This window comes from Neoarius graeffei, chromosome 6 (genome assembly GCF_027579695.1).
Source record: "Neoarius graeffei isolate fNeoGra1 chromosome 6, fNeoGra1.pri, whole genome shotgun sequence".
NCBI classification, from domain to species: Eukaryota; Metazoa; Chordata; class Actinopteri; order Siluriformes; family Ariidae; genus Neoarius; species Neoarius graeffei.
Genome location: NC_083574.1, coordinates 99,378,544 through 99,396,500, shown reverse-complemented (window position 1 = coordinate 99,396,500; position 17,957 = coordinate 99,378,544). Strand labels below are relative to the sequence as shown.

General features: G+C 44.2%; 1 protein-coding gene across 1 annotated transcript in view; it reads left to right on the top strand.

The window, feature by feature from the left end:
* The window catches only part of LOC132888449 (NACHT, LRR and PYD domains-containing protein 3-like), a 122,944-nt gene that overhangs the window by 29,244 nt on the left and 75,743 nt on the right, over positions 1–17,957 (top strand). The gene's annotated exons all lie outside the window — the stretch shown is intronic.

The following is a 17,957-nucleotide window of genomic DNA, read 5'->3' as shown; positions in this document are numbered from 1 at the left end:
TCGTTAAGCAGCGCAAACAGTGACATCAGTGACAGTGGCGGAACAAGTCAGAGCCGGGCCGGGGGCGGGGCAAATGACCGGGCCCTTTATTAAAGCTTATCATAACATCATTTTAGGCTACAAAATGTCCGCAACTGCGGTGTTTACCAATTTCAACACTACCGGGTGCAACTATGTTATTTAGTACATCAAGTCCTTCAAACGAACATGTAACTCAGAAACAAAAAACATTAGGATACTGTACATGGCTCATAATAAAACATCAATAGCCTATACTGCGCACATTATTTGAAGGGCATACGAATGAGCGCTCAGAGGTTGCAATGGTGACAGGAAGAGTCAGAAATAAAAGGAGGGTGGTGCAAACCTCACTGAATGCACTGTGTTTACCAATTTCAACACTACGGGGTGCAACTATGTTATTTTGTACATTAAGTCCTTCAAACGAACATGTAACTCAGAAACAAAAAAACATTAGGTGACATACTGTACATGGCTCATAATAAAACATCAATAGCCTACTGCGCGCATTATTTGAAGGGCATACGACGAGCCTTGCGCTCCGCGAACTCGTCCACGATGCTCTGTATGTCACTGATTCAGTGAGCTTTTAAGCGGTAGTCTCACGACCCGAATAGTAAACAATAAACATGGAGGACATGGAGTCGTTAGTGTTGCTGGTCTTGGTGCTGTGGCTTGTTGTCACCGACAACGCCAACAGATACTGACTGGCAAGAGCGTATAGATGAGGCGAGGCGCATAAGGCTTCAGAAATTCTCGTAATTCGTAATTCTTCTTCTTCCGGGTTTGCGGTGTTTACAGATCCCAGCGCGCTCGCGGGGCGTGTGTGGGCATGTGAGGACACTCCTCCTCACCAATCAGTGCACAGGGGAGTGTCTGCTCACGCCCCCAACCTCACTCGGCACGGCTTGGCTCGCTTCAGCCCCACTCCAAAACGGTGTGAGTTTTAGGGGCTAAGCAGGGCTGAAGCGAGCTGAGTCGTGCTGGTTTTTGGTAGTCGAAAGGCGAGCCGTGTCGGGCTGAAGCGAGCTGAAGTGAGCTGAAAAAGGGTAGTGGAAAAGGGCCAATAGACACAGACAACCATTCACATTCACACCTGTGGTCAATTTAGAGTCACCAGTTAACCTAACCTGCATGTCTTTGGACTGTGGGGGAAACCCACGCGGAGAACATGCAAACTCCGCACAGAAAGGCCCTCGCCGGCCACGGGGCTCGAACCCGGACCTTCTTGCCATGAGGCGACAGCGCTAACCACTACACCACCGTGCCGCCCTCATGACAACACGTCTCAAAAAAGTTGGGACAAGGCCATGTTTACCACTGTGAGACATCCCCTTTTCTCTTTACAACAGTCTGTAAATGTCTGGGGACTGAGGAGACAAGTTGCTCAAGTTTAGGGATAGGAATGTTAACCCATTCTCATCTAATGTAGGATTCTAGTTGCTCAACTGTCTTAGGTCTTTTTTGTCGTATCTTCCGTTTTATGATGCGCCAAATGTTTTCTATGGGTGAAAGATCTGGACTGCAGGCTGGCCAGTTCAGTACCCGGACCCTTCTTCTACGCAGCCATGATGCTGTAATTGATGCAGTATGTGGTTTGGCATTGTCATGTTGGAAAATGCAAGGTCTTCCCTGAAAGAGACGTCGTCTGGATGGGAGCATATGTTGCTCTAGAACCTGGATATACCTTTCAGCATTGATAGTGTCTTTCCAGATGTGTAAGCTGCCCATGCCACACGCACTAATGCAACCCCATACCATCAGAGATGCAGGCTTCTGAACTGAGCGCTGATGACAACTTGGGTCGTCCTTCTCCTCTTTAGTCCGAATGACACGGCGTCCCTGATTTCCATAAAGAACTTCAAATTTTGATTCGTCTGACCACAGAACAGTTTTCCACTTTGCCACAGTCCATTTTAAATGAGCCTTGGCCCAGAGAAGACGTCTGCGCTTCTGGATCATGTTTAGATACGGCTGCTTCTTTGAACTATAGAGTTTTAGCTGGCAACGGCAGATGGCACGGTGAATTATGTTCACAGATAATGTTCTCCGGAAATATTCCTGAGCCCATTTTGTGATTTCCAATACAGAAGCATGCCTGTATGTGATGCAGTGCCGTCTAAGGACCCGAAGATCACGGACACCCAGTATGGTTTTCCGGCCTTGACCCTTACGCCAGTGGCGCCAGCAGAAAAAAATTCTGAGGGTGGCTAGTGGGGGCTAGGCAAATTCTTGGGGTGGCATAACTGACCAAAAAAAAAATAAATAAAATAAATAAATAAATAAATAAATAAATATTGATATACTTTATTTATATTTATATATTTAAACACTATTATTGCAATCACACTTTAATTATATTAACTTATAATATATTTAGGTTATTATTCATGACAGAATACAATGGCCAAGACATATTTGACAAGACTACTGCTAATGTTTCTTGAGGCCAGCATCAGGGTATGGAGGGTACCTTATATCACCACTAGATGGCGCCGTTACACTAATAATTAGGGCACAGTGATGTAGCAGCTTAGGATTTATAATTATAATAAATATACTATGGTGAAATTGTACCTACATTAATTTACTGACCTTTGCCTTTAAAATTACTTCACTTAGTGTAAATGAACATCAATGCATTTGAACACACCAACAGCTATGTTCAATACTCTTTTATTGTACAGTGAAGAAATTTCACCACAGGCTCAGAACCATTTCTGCACCGGCCACAAAATAAAATAAATGCAGTAAAATTTCATTTCTACTTTTAGATGGGGCGAAGGGACCCCATTGTGCTCTGTTTCTTATTCTTACTATTGCATATTATTATTGTTTTGGCTTTTGTGTTAAAAAAAAACCTTTTCACATCATTAACTTAGTGTTGTGATTTAAAATATATTTCCTAGCTCTACAGAAATCCAATGCGCCTCCTTGTGGTGGCTAAAAGGGTGGCTCAGAGTAATCTGGGGGTGGCTGCAGCCACCCCTAGCCACTACATGGGGGCGCCCCTGCCTTACGCACAGAGATTCTTCCAGATTCTCTGAATCTTTTGATGATATTATGCACTGTAGATGATATGTTCAAACTCTTTGCAATTTTACACTGTCGAACTCCTTTCTGCAGGGTTCGTACAGCCTGGAAAAACCTGGAATTTCAAAATATGCCCTAAAGGCCTGGAAAAGTTCTTGAAATTCATATTGAGTCCTTGAAAATCCTGGAAAATTGGTCTTAGGCAAGGCAAGGCAAGGCAAGTTTATTTATACACTGAGTGCAGAATTATTAGGCAAGTGAGTATTTTGACCACAACATCCTTTTAATGCATGTTGTCCCACTCCAAGCTGTTTAGGCTTGAAAGTCTACTACCAATTAAGTATATCAGGTGCTGTGCATCTGTGTAATGAGAGGGGGTGTGGTCTAATGACATCAACACGCTATATCAGGTGTGCATAATTATTAGGCAACCTCTTTTCCTCTGGCAAAATGGGTCAGAAGAGAGATCTGACAGACTTTGAAAAGTATAAAATTGTGAGATGTCTTGCAGACGGATGCAGCACTCTTGAAATTGTGAAGATGTTGAAACGTGATCACCGAACAATCAAGCGTTTCATTGCAAATAGTCAACAGGGTCGAAAGAAGCGTGTGGGGAAAAAAAAGGCGCAAAATAACTGCACATGATCTGCGGAAAATCAAGCGTGAAGCTAACAAGCAGCCATTAGCATCCAGTTCTGCCATATTCCAGAGTTGCAACATTCCTGGAGTGTCAAAGAGTACAAGGTGTGCAATACTGAGGGACATGGCCAAGGTAAGGAAGGCTGAAAAACGACCACCACTGAGTAAGGCACACAAGATAAAACGTCAAGACTGGGCCAAGAAATATCTTAAGACTGATTTTTCTAAGGTGCTGTGGTCTGATGAGATGAGAGTGACTCTTGATGGGCCAGATGGATGGGCCTGTGGCTGGATCAGTAATGGGCACAGAGCTCCACTCCGACTCAGACGCCAGCAAGGTGGAGGTGGAGTACTGCTATGGGCTGGTATCATCAAAGACGAGCTTGTTGGACCTTTTCGAGTTGAGGATGGACTCAAACTCAACTCCCAGACCTACTGCCAGTTCCTGGAAGAAACCTTCTTCAAGCAGTGGTATAGGAAAAAGTCAGCATCTTTCAAGAAGAACATGATTTTCATGCAGGATAATGCTCCATCTCATGCGTCCAAATACTCCACTGCATGGCTAGCCAGTAAAGGTCTGAAAGGTGAAAAAAATAATGACATGGCCCCCTTGTTCACCTGACCTAAACCCCATAGAGAACCTGTGGTCCATTATAAAACGTGAGGTCTACAAAGAGGGAAAACAGTACACCTCTCTGAACAGCGTCTGGGAGGCCGTGGTTGCTGCTGCACACAATGTTGGTCGTGAACAGATAAAGAAATTGACAGAATCTATGGATGGAAGGCTTTTGAGCGTCCTCATGAAGAAGGGTGGCTATATTGGTCACTGATTTGTTTTTGTTTTGTGTTTGAATGTCAGATATGTTTATTTGCAAATCTGGAGTTGTCATATCAGTGTACCTGGTGAAAATAAATAAGTGAAATGGCTACATATTTGGTTTTTATTAAGTTGCCTAATAATTCTGCACAGTGAAAGTTACCTGAACACATACATATTCTCCTAAAATGGCCAAAACTAAAAACACCCCACTCTAACTTCCATACATATTCAGCTTTGATATTTATGAGTCTTTCTGTTTGATTGAGAACATAGTTGTTGTTCAATAATAAAACTAATCCTCAAAAATACAACTTGCCTAATAATTCTGCACTCCGTGTATAGCACATTTCATACACAATGGCAGTTCAATGTGCTTTACAGAAGTAAAAACAAAAACAGTAAACAATAGAGAAATAAAATTACATAAAATAATTTTATCTTTATTCTAAAATAATTAATTAAAAGAATTAAAAGAATTAAAAGAAAATAATAAGAATTAAACAATAGTAGAAATAAAATATTAAAATGCCAAAAAGAAAAAGGAGAAAAAGAAAGAGAAAGGGAAAAAAACTAGCAGAATAAAATAGAATAAAGTTAAAGTAAATTTAAAACATGCAGAGAAAGTAAAGATTATAAAAAATGTAAAAATATTAATTATTTAACAGAAAGCATCTGAAAACAACTTGGTCTTTAACCTAGATTTGAAGCTGCCAACAGCAGGAGCATTTTTAATGTCCTCTGGCAGTTGGTTCCATAGCTGTACTGCATAGTAGCTAAAAGCTGCTTCACCACACTTTGTTTTAACAACAGGTTTTAATAGTAAATTTTTCTGTTGCGATCTGGTAGATCTGATTGGGTTAGGCCGCTGCAACATATCAGAGAGGTAATTGGGCCCTGTACCATTTAGAGATTTGTACACCAGCAGCAATGCTTTAAAGTCAATTCTGTAGCTTACTGGAAGCCAGTGAAGGGACCTTAGAATTGGAGTAATGTGCTCTGTTCTTTTTGTTTGTGTGAGAACCCTCGCCGCTGCATTTTGAACCAGCTGAAGTTGTTTGATGGTCTTTTTTGGCAGGCCTGTGAAAAGGCCATTGCAGTAATCAACCCTACTAGAGATGAAGGCATGTATCAGTTTTTCCAGATCATTTTTTGACACAAGTCCTCTTAGTTTGGAAATGTTTTTTAGGTGATAAAATGCCGTTTTAGTGATTGTTTTCATGTGACTGTCAAAGTTTAGCTCGCTGTCAATGAAAACACCAAGATTTTTAACCATTTCTTTAGTTTTAATCCCTTTTGTGTCAAGAATAGTGGTAATCCTGAGTCTTTCATCTTTTTTTCCAAATAGAATTACTTCTGTTTTATCTGTGTTCAGCTGAAGAAAATTTTGTAACATCCAGCTATTGATTTGATCGATACACTGGTAGAGACATTCAAGGGGGGCATAATCATTTGGTGATAGAGCAAAATAAATTTGGGTATCATCTGCATAGCAGTGATACAAAATTGAATTTTTATTGATAATTTGCCCAAGTGGGAGCATATAAAATGTGCTGGTCTTAAACAAATAAAATGATAAAATGCCCTTATTGTAGGTTATATCTAAAGTTTCTGTACACGCACGCGTACGCGTTTTCATAGAAAAATCATAGCGACGATCAACCATCGGTATTCAATGTTTATAGCGACACGAACGCCATCTGTTGGTAAAATAATAAGATGCAATGCTGTGATTTGACGCATGCATTATAGGTCTGTACAAAATGGCGCCACCCACAAACATCATGCGTTAGCTCATAAGCGATCAGCTTTCGGTTGTTTTAGTGTAATTTTAGTGCAGTTTTTTTTAGTTTTATATATATATATATATATATATATATATATATATATATATATATATATATATATATATAAATTGTGATGCCTGGAAATTGTTCGTTTACTGATCGATGGCTACAAAAGCCAGAATATGGGAAGTGGCTGCGGCGAGTGCCGGGAGACAGGCACAGTGCACATTATGCGTGAAGACGTTTGACATATCTAACATGGGCGAGGCTGCTATCATGAGCCACCAAAAGGGAAAGAAACACCAAGAACAGGTGGCCATGATAGCCAACTGCATGCGAATCACGGATATGTGCCCGTCGGTAAACACAACCTCATCAGCGTCGCCGTCGGTCGTCACTAACTTGACTAAGCCACGTGATGCAGTGCCGCAGCCAAGTACATCTGCCACGAGTACCGACAGTGACAACAGAACATGCAAAGGGAGATTAGACAGTTATTTTTCGCGAAACGACACATTAAAAGCGGAGATAATTTGGTGTCTGCATATCGTCACAACATCATATAAGTCATCTGAAGGCACAAATAAGCTTTTTTGTGATGTGTTTCCTGATCGTGCCATAGCAAAGTGGTTTGGGTGTGGTGAATCAAAATGTGCTCGTCTTGCTAAATGGGGGATCGCTCCTCATTTCAAGTCTCTCTTGATAAAAGCAGCGAATAGTCAGGGAAATGTTGTGCTTATGTTTGATGAGTGTTTGAGGAAACAGCTTGATGTTTATGTACGTTTTTGGGATCATGATTCGGTACGCTCCCGCTATTTTGGATCGGATTTCCTGGGTCACGGCGATGCTGATACGCTTGTGAAGAGTTTTTGCGATTGTGTCACTGATCTCCACCGAGGGAAACTGTTCTCATTCAAATAGCTTAAGAAGAACCATCACTGAAAAGAAGGCAGAATTGGATGAAACGGAGAAATGTTTAGATGGACTGTTAGTCAAATATAAAGGACAGTAATCATCAAATGAGATGGGAAATTTTTATTTTCAATATTTACTGTCAACTGAGTTTAATTCTAGTCTTATTAATATTTTTCTATATTTTTTATTTTTAATATTTATTTACTGAGTTTTATTCTAGTCTTGATCCAGCAGAGGAGTTTTTGTTTTACTGTCTAATCATAGTCTGGCATTTATCAATGTCATAAGCTATAAATACAGAAGATTAAGTGTTCATAATTATTGTATAATATTGCTTGATATGTTTTCATTTTCCAGTAGACAGTGGGTTGTTGCACATATTTATATTTTATTTTTATTTTGTTTGTTCAATGATTCATATTCCGTAATTACAGTAGATTATTTCTGTTTTATTGTTTGTTTAGTTTGATAATGTTTATGCAGATGTACAACTTTACAATTTTTATTTTTATCATTTAACATTTTTATTTTTGATTTTTTTATTTACAAATCTTATTTGTAGTACATGATATACAGATTGTTGGCTCACACACAGATGGATATATATACCACAGTATAGCAGCTGCAAAGACAATGTCCTAAATTTGATAAAATATGTATTTTCACAAGAAAAAGAAATAGTATGAATCTTTAATTTCCATAAGTCAAAGTTTTAATTGTATTTTGAATGATAATTATTGTTGATGGGCGGCACGGTGGTGTAGTGGTTAGCGCTGTCGCCTCACAGCAAGAAGGTCCTGGGTTCGAGCCCCGGGGCTGGCGAGGGCCTTTCTGTGTGGAGTTTGCATGTTCTCCCCGTGTCCGCGTGGGTTTCCTCCGGGTGCTCCGGTTTCCCCCACAGTCCAAAGACATGCAGGTTAGGATAACTGGTGACTCTAAATTGACCGTAGGTGTGAATGTGAGTGTGAATGGTTGTCTGTGTCTATGTGTCAGCCCTGTGATGACCTGGCGACTTGTCCAGGGTGTACCCCGCCTTTCGCCCGTAGTCAGCTGGGATAGGCTCCAGCTTGCCTGCGACCCTGTAGAAGGATAAAGCGGCTAGAGATAATGAGATGAATTATTGTTGATACACATGATTATTGTTGTTGATACACAGAAATGTTTCTATTTTCTTTATGTTTTTCTTGGCTAAGGTCCTGGAAAAATAAGATTGTGTCATGGAAAAGTCATGGAATTTCATTCCCTCTCAGGGTGAAGAACCCTGTTTCTGATATTGCTCCACTATTTGTCGGTGCAGAATTAGGGGGATTGGTGATCCTTTTCCCATCTTTACTTCTGAGAGCCGCTGCCACTCCAAGATGCTCTTTTTATACCCAGTCATGTTAATGACCTATTGCCAATTGACCTAATGAGTTGCAATTTGGTCCTCCAGCTGTTCCTTTTTTGTACCTTTAACTTTTCCAGCCTCTTATTGCCCCTGTCCCAACTTTTTTGAGATGTGTTGCTGTCATGAAATTTCAAATGAGCCAATATTTGGCATGAAATTTCAAAATGTCTCACTTTCGACATTTGATATGTTGTCTATGTTCTATTGTGAATACAATATCAGTTTTTGAGATTTGTAAATTATTGCATTCCGTTTTTATTTACAATTTGTGTGTGTGTGTGTGTGTGTGTGTGTAATATTTTATGGCCCTATCATTATATCAGATGTATTTGTTTGAATAAAATGTGTTCACATAATTCTATATAGAAATTTAAAAAAAATCTAAATCATCTACAGGCAAGCTTGCATGCTACCAGCACAAAATAAAAATGCTACCATCACCAATACAAGAAAAAATAAACCTACCTGGCCATATTGTCCAATTTCTGTTTTCCTACATACCTGTATCAATATTTATCATGAATAGTATATTTGTATTTTTTTTAAACGAACACCTTCAAAAAATCAGTTTCAACATTTCTTAAAATCACACAGCAAGAGATATTGTGTACCACAGATACATGCACTTGTCTGATCTCTAAAACATTGATCCACATATCAGAGCTATTTTTCTATACACCATCAATTTATACCTGTACAAGTACCATACATCTGCTCATGAGGCTATCGCTAGCCATCAGCCGCTGAAAGAAAATCTTGAAAAATATAATACACAAATTAGCCAAAAATATTTTTCTTCTTTTGATTTACTGTAGGGGCGGCACGGTGGTGTAGTGGTTAGCGCTGTCGCCTCACAGCAAGAAGGTCCTGGGTTCGAGCCCTGGGGCCGGCGAGGGCCTTTCATTGTGGAGTTTGCATGTTCTCCCCGTGTCCGCGTGGGTTTCCTCCGGGTGCTCCGGTTTCCCCCACAGTCCAAAGACATGCAGGTTAGGTTAACTGGTGACTCTAAATTGACCGTAGGTGTGAATGTGAGTGTGAATGGTTGTCTGTGTCTGTGTCAGCCCTGTGATGACCTGGCGACTTGTCCAGGGTGTACCCCGCCTTTCGCCCGTAGTCAGCTGGGATAGGATCCAGCTTGCCTGCGACCCTGTAGAAGGATAAAGCGGCTAGAGATAATGAGATGAGATGAGATGATTTACTGTAATGTGGTTAATCAATTTGAAATCCTGGTGCTAGCCTGGCATTCCCAATGACCATTCTTAAGAATGCGCAAATCCTAAGTAGGCACACAACACGTTTGTGTGTATATATAAAAAATCTCCTTCTCACCCCCGGCGGGGGGGGTGGTATCCATGTCATCCTCAAGCTCGGGTCCTCTACCAGAGGCCTGGGAGTTTGAGGGTTCTGTGCAGTATCTTCGATGTTTATATATATATATATATATATATATATATATATATATATATATGTGTGTGTGTGTATATATACAGATCATATCACTTAATTGCATATCGGTTAATCGCATAAATCGCTTATTTGCATAAGTAGAAAACCACAAACCATTCCCCATTATTCATAAACAAATTTGATCGGTTAATTGCATATCGGTTAATTGCATATATCGCTTATATGCATAAAAATTCATGGCAAAAACCTTCCAACTGATCAGTTTATCACATAACAAACAGGGTATTTTCCCATCAATCATCTTCTGGACATGCGCAGAGCACACGAGATTCCATGGAATCTCCGGTTATGACGTCAGTGTAGCGTCATCACCTACTTTCGTGAATACTGAGTGGACGACCTAATTTCCGACAAATCAGCGCATTGTTTACCCGGAAGCAGGTGCGTGAAGCAAGATGGGAAAATCACTTTAGTTTTAAGTAGTAACGATGTCAAAACAACGTAGTAGGACTGACTTGGATATTTCCAAACAATATGAAGTTATCAGTGAGTTGGACAAGGGTATTTCACAAAGCATAGTGGCTGAAAAATTCGGAATATCTCAGTCACAAGTCTCATGGATAAAAGCAAAATGAAATGATGTTATTGCAAAATTCAAATCGAACGACAATACATCACGAAAACGGAATAGAATTTCGACACGTGATAATTTGGATGCGGCGCTTATGCGATGGTAGACTCAAGCCAGAGCCATGAATTTGCCTGTGTCTGGACCTCTTCTGCTCAGTAAAACGTAGAGTCTTGCAAAAGAACTCCAGCTGGAAGGAGAAATTGTTAGGTCATGGGTCCAGAGATGGTGTAGACGGCATAAAATTCAGTTCAAAAAGGCACATGGTGAGAAACAAAGCCATGACCAAGAGGCAGCTGACCACTGGGTGAAGACCATGTGGCCTGAAATCTTTCAACATTATAGTGCTGAGGACATTTATAACTGTGATGAAACTGGGGTCTTTTTTCGAGCACTCCCCAGTAGTGGAATGGTTTATGAACATGAAAAACCTGCTGGAAATAAAATCAGTAAAGAGCGAATTACTGCATTGGTTTGCTGCAATTACACTGGGTCAGATAAAAGGAAACTGTTATTGGAAAGTCCTCGTCTCCTCGATGTTTCCGTGGTGTTCGGAAGCTTCCCGTAAAATATGCAGCAAACAAGAATTCCTGGATGACGTCTGTTTTATTTAAGGAATGGCTCCAAGAATTCAATAGAGACATGGGGAGCAAAAATAGAAAAGTATGTCTCCTGATGGATAATTGTACAGCTCACAATGTTGATGTACACTTGAACAATGTAGAAATTGTCCTCTTACCCCCAAACACAACATCGAGCATTCAACCTTTGGATCAGGGGATAATTAGAATAATGAAACATTATTATAGATCGGAGTTGCTACAGAGGACGGTGGCAGCAATTGACTCGGGTGCACTGGATAATGCCCTCAAAGTATCGAAATCAGTGACATTACTGGATGCAGTACACATGCTGGATAATGCATGGAAAAAAGTGAAACCAGAGACCATAGCAAACTGTTTCATGTCCGGCCTGACGGAGGATGTAGAAGATGACTTTGTAGGATTTTCTCCTGATGAAATTCCTCAGATGCTAAACAGGGAACAATATGAGGACTACATTGACATTGATGAGGAAGTAGAAACTGAAGGAGCATTGAGTGATGCGGATCTCTGTGATGGTCTCCGACAAAAGGAGCAAGTGCAGGAGGATGATGATGATGAGGAGGAGGAGGAGGAGGAGGAGGACAAGTCTCCACCACAACAACCTCCTTCTAATGTTGAAGTTGTTCAAGCCCTGGATATCATTAGAAGGAGGTTATATCACCATGGACTCTCAACTGAGGCTTTTCAAGAAACTGAAAAGATAATCAATAAGGACATGATAAACAATGTTAAACAGAAGACAATTAATGATTATTTTAAGTAAATTTATAATGTTAAATAAAGATTGTAACAATAATCATGTTTGTAGTTGATTATTTTAAGTAAATTTCTAATGTTACACAAACATTTATTGTATACCATGCAGAAATGTATCAAGCAAAACACATTACACGACAATGCAAATCACACAACTGGGCTTAAACTATCCTCGAAGTAGCCTGATCTCTTAATTGCATAGATCACTTAATTGCATAAAATGATCTTGCACCAAGCTTATGCAATTAAGCAATCATGTTTGTATATATATGTGTGTGTGTGTTAGGGTTTTGCTGGGATTCGAACCTGGTTTGTTGGTGTGATAATCCAGCAAACCCCCACTAGGCCACCAGGGGGATGACTCAAATTCAGAGGCGTGAGGCGGAAGTAGAAAAAGAATCAAAAGGTTTATTTATACTATATACACTATATACAGGGCAAAACAAAAGACAAAAAAAAACCAAAGAGTATAATCCAAAAGAAAAGCAAAGTGCAAAACAAAGAACACAGTACAGAGGAAACTGGAGATAAACATAACAGCACAAAGACTCCGTGACAAGAGGACTGAACTCAGGGGTATAAATACACAAACTAATTAAGGACACAGGTGAAGATAATCAGGACAAACAGGCAATTAACAAAAACACAAAACACAGGAACAGTGGCGGCCTCTAGAGGCCAAAATAAACATGACATGAAAAGGAAATAACAGCGGCCTCTAGAGGCCAAAACAGTCCTAGTCCTAACAGGACCCCCCCCCCAGGAGCGTCTCCTGACGTTCCCAGGGTGATCCGGATGGGCCGAATGGAAGTCCCGACATAGTTCTTTATCAAGGACATCCCGAGCAGGAACACAGCAGCGCTCCTCAGGACCATAGCCCTCCCAGTCCACCAGATATTGCAACCCACCGCGGACCCGGCGGGAGTCAAGCAGGCGATGCACAGTGAACACAGTCTGCCCCTGGAAGATGCGGGGGGTGGGGGGTTTCTAGGGGCAGGGGCATACGTAGACGTCAGTACGGGCCGCAACAGGGAAACATGGAAAGTGGGGTTGATCCTCAGAGTCCGGGGCAACTGGAGCCGGTAGGAGACAGGGTTCACCCTGCTCACCACCTTGAAGGGGCCAATGTAGCGAGGAGCAAGCTTGCGGTTCTCCACCCGCAGCGGAAGGTCCTTAGTGGACAGCCAAACCCGCTGCCCAGGGCGGAAAGTGTGTGCAGGTCTTCTATGGCGGTTGGCCTGAGTCTGGTTGGTTCTGGAGGTCTGTATGAGGGTCTTCCTGACCTTGCTCCAGGTCTTGCGACACCGTCTCACATATTGGTTGACCGAGGGCACCCCCACGTCCTCCTCCTGGTCCGGGAACAGAGGTGGCTGGAACCCGAATTGGCACTGGAATGGCGACAGCTTGGTGGCCGATGACTGCAGGGTGTTGTGGGCGTACTCCGCCCATGGCAGCCAGGTGCTCCACGATGTCGGGTTATCCATAGCCAGGCCTCGCAGGGTGGTTTCCAGGTCCTGGTTGAGCCTCTCCGTCTGACCATTGGACTGTGGGTGAAACCCAGAGGAGAGGCTGGCAGTGGCTCCGATGACCTTGCAGAACCCGTGCCACACTCGGGAGGAGAACTGGGGCCCTCGGTCTGAGACGATGTCCTGTGGAAGACCAAAGACTCGGAAGACATGATTGAACATAAGTTTAGCTGTTTCAAGAGCAGAGGGGAGTTTGCACAGTGGTATGAAGCGGCAGGCCTTGGAGAATCTGTCAACTATGACCAAAATAACTGTGTTACCTTGTGACTCAGGGAGACCCGTGATGAAGTCGACTGCCACGTGGCACCAGGGACGCCGGGGAATGGTCAGAGGATGCAGGAGACCCTGGGGACGCTGTCGTGGGTTCTTGGTTCTGGTGCAAACCTCACAGGACAGGACAAATGACCTTACTTCCTTCTCCATGTTAGGCCACCAGAAGCGTCTTTTCAGGAAGTCCAGGGTCCTCCGAGCTCCTGGGTGGGCGGTGAGAGGGGAAGAGTGACCCCACTGGAGAACCTTGGCCCGGGCTTGATGTGGGACATACAAGAGGCCCAGTGGCCCCATCCCAGGACCGGGGTCCTGGCGTTGGGCTCGTCGAACAGCCTCCTCAATACCCCAGCAGACAGGGGCCACAATCCGGGACACCGGGATAATAGGCCCAACTTCATTCTCCCTGTTAGTGGCAGAGAACAGCCTGGACAGTGCGTCAGGTTTGGTGTTCTTGGAGCCGGGGCGGTACGAGAGGGTGAAGTCAAACCGACTGAAAAACAGGGCCCACCTAGCCTGTCAAGGGTTCAGTCTCTTGGCTTGCTGGAGGTACTCCAGGTTCTTGTGGTCAGTCCAAACCAGGAATGGATGTTGTGCTCCCTCCAGCCAGTGCCTCCACTCCTCAAGGGCCAGTTTGACCGCTAGCAGTTCTCGATCCCCCACATCGTACCGGGACTCCGCAGGACTCAGGCGGTGGGAGAAGTAAGCGCAGGGGTGCAGCTTTCTTTCTGAACGTTGAGAGAGCACCGCGCCGACACCACTGTCCGAGGCGTTCACCTCCACGATGAATGGTTGGGAGGTGTCCGGGAGGACCAGAATGGGTGCCGTGCAGAAGCGGTCCTTGAGGTCTTTGAACGCCTTTTCCGCCTGAGGAGACCAGACATAAGATCCACCTGTCCTTTTGGTGAGGTCTGACATGGGTGCTGCTACAGAACTGAAGTTCCTGATGAACTTGCGGTAGAAGTTAGCGAATCCTAAGAACCGCTGAACCTCCTTAACGGACTTGGGAGTAGGCCAATCCCGGACGGCCAGGGTCTTGGCAGGGTCCATTTGGAGTTGGCCTGTCCGTACAATAAATCCCAGAAAGGAGACCTCGGGAACATGAAATTCGCATTTCTGGGCCTTGGCGAACAGATTGTTCTGTAGCAGCCTCTGGAGAACCTGGCGGACATGGTGGCGGTGCTCCTGCACGGTCTTGGAAAAGATAAGGATGTCGTCAAGGTAGACAAAAACGTACAGGTTAATCATGTCCCTTAAGACGTCATTGATTAGGGCCTGAAAAACAGCTGGTGCGTTGGTGAGTCCGAAGGGCATCACCTGGTATTCGTAGTGCCCAGACGGGGTGTTAAAGGCAGTCTTCCACTCATCTCCCTGTCGGATACGGATGAGGTGGTATGCGTTCCGTAGGTCCAACTTGGTGAAGACGGTGGAGCCTTGGAGCAGGTCAAAAGCAGTGGACATCAGCGGAAGGGGATATCGGTTGCGCACAGTGATCTTGTTCAGGCCCCTGTAGTCAATGCATGGTCGGAGCCCCCCATCCTTCTTGCCGACAAAGAAGAAGCCGGCTCCAGCAGGTGAGGTGGAGGGTCGAATGAACCCAGAGACCAGGGCATCTTTGAGGTATTCCTCCATGGCCTTGCGTTCTGGCTGAGAGAGGGAAAACAGTCTGCCACGAGGAGGGGTAGTCCCAGGGAGCAAGTCGATGGCACAGTCATAGGCCCGGTGTGGAGGAAGGACAGCGGCCCTGCTCTTGCTGAATACCTCCTTGAGATCCCAGTACTCTGTGGGAACTTGAGATAACTCGGTGAGATCAGGGGGCTCGGCAGGAGACACAGGAGAGCTAGAGAGCAGACAAGAGGCATGGCATGCAGGGCCCCATTCCACAACCTGGCTTGTTACCCAGTCTATGCGAGGGTTGTGGCGAGTAAGCCAAGGAAGGCCTAGAATAACTGGGAACTCAGGTGAAGGAATCAGGTGCAGGGATATTTCTTCCTTGTGACCTTGAGACTGGAGGAAGACTGGAGAAGTAATTTGGGTGACTCTTCCATCACCTAACGCTTGGCCATCGAGGGCAGACACAGACAGTGGGACTTCAAGAGGTGCAGTAGGAATATTGATGCTTTGGGCGAAGTGAATATCCATAAAGTTTCCAGCCGCCCCTGAGTCTAACAAAGCTTGACAAGAGTGGACAGACTCACCCCAAGAGATGGAGACCGGGATGTAGATTCCTTGGCCAGGGAGTCCGGGAGAGAGGGTAGGCCCCGTCACAACCCTCCCTCGGCTGGACGGGGCGGTCCTTTTCCCAAGAGTTCGGGACATGATGCTCGGAAGTGACCAGGCTTGCCACAGTAGATGCAGCACTTGTCCCTCCTTCTGCGCTCCCTCTCAGATGTGGAGAGGCGAGTACGACCCACTTGCATGGGTTCTGGACAGTCACTGAAGGAGGTAGACGGTCTCCAGGTAGAGGTAGGGAGGCTGGGGGGGCTCAAGGCTTGGTGGCATTCTCTCATCCTGTTGTCCAGACGAATAGCATGTGAGATGAGGGTTTCGAGGTCACTTGGGCATCCAAAAGAGGCCAGACCGTCCTTGATGGGGTCAGACAGACCATGGTGGAAGGCTGACACCAGGGCAGTCTCGTTCCATCCACTTACTGCTGCGAGCGTTCGGAACGAGATGGCGTAATCTGCGATGCTTCCTCCTTGCCGGATGGACATGAGCTTTCGGGCTGCGTCGGTACTGATGTCCGCCTGATCGAAGACCCGAAGCATCTCTTCAGAAAACAGCTGGAAATCAAGGCACTCAGGTCCCTGTCTTTGCCAGATAGCAGTAGCCCAGGCTCGCGCCTTACCAGCTAATAAGGTTATCACAAAGGCAATCTTGCGGCGATCCGTAGTGTAGGTGGTAGGCTGAAGCTCAAAGGTGAGTTGACACTGGGTAAGGAACTCTCGGCACTCACTGTGCTTGCCGTTGTACCTCTGTGGTGCAGGAAGGCTGGGTTCGCGAGGTGAAGAAGGCAGCATGGCAGGAGGCACAGGAGCAGGAGCGGGAGCTGGGGCTGGATCAGGAGATGCAGGCAGAGATGTCAGCTGTGCCAGGGTTTTCCCGATTTGCTGAAGCAGTTCCTCGTGGCGAGCAAGGGCCTCATGTTGGCTGGTGAGCGTACGTCCATGAGCGTCCATGGTCGCTCCGAAGCGTGTCAAAGCTGCCATAATTCCCTGAAGGTTGGCCGGGTAGACAGTTGAAGTAGGCTCTGCTGAGTCGGTCATGACGGAGTCTTTCTGTTAGGGTTTTGCTGGGATTCGAACCTGGTTCGTTGGTGTGATAATCCAGCAAACCCCCACTAGGCCACCAGGGGGATGACTCAAATGCAGAGGTGTGAGGCGGAAGTAGAAAAAGAATCAAAAGGTTTATTTATACTATATACACTATATACAGGGCAAAACAAAAGACAAAAAAAAACCAAAGAGTATAATCCAAAAGAAAAGCAAAGTGCAAAACAAAGAACACAGTACAGAGGAAACTGGAGATAAACATAACAGCACAAAGACTCCGTGACAAGAGGACTGAACTCAGGGGTATAAATACACAAACTAATTAAGGACACAGGTGAAGATAATCAGGACAAACAGGCAATTAACAAAAACACAAAACACAGGAACAGTGGCGGCCTCTAGAGGCCAAAATAAACATGACATGAAAAGGAAATAACAGCGGCCTCTAGAGGCCAAAACAGTCCTAGTCCTAACAGTGTGTGTGTGTGTGTGTGTGTGTCTGTGTTCTAATATAAAACTGGACTAGTATTCCAGTACTTACTTCTCTGAAGGTGTGTGGTCATATGACCATTGAGCTCTCATTAGCATATCGAGGGCTGATACCTTCGTGATACTCGGTTCGATAGAACTCTCTCCAGCACCTTCCTCTTCTAATTCTAGTCAGATACCTGCAGCCAAAATCTCAAACTAACGTTACTGCAGGCATGATCAGCATGGCTCTGGTTAAATCATTACCTTCTTTCTGTGAACCAAAGATCGTTTTGATCTTTTCATTGTTTATCTTCAACGCTTGAGAGACGAAATCGCCCATGTTTTCAAAAGATTTTTGTTTACCACTTGTTATGCTTACATAGAGTTGAGTCAATGGCTCGGAAGCCATGCTGTCAGCATCAGCCA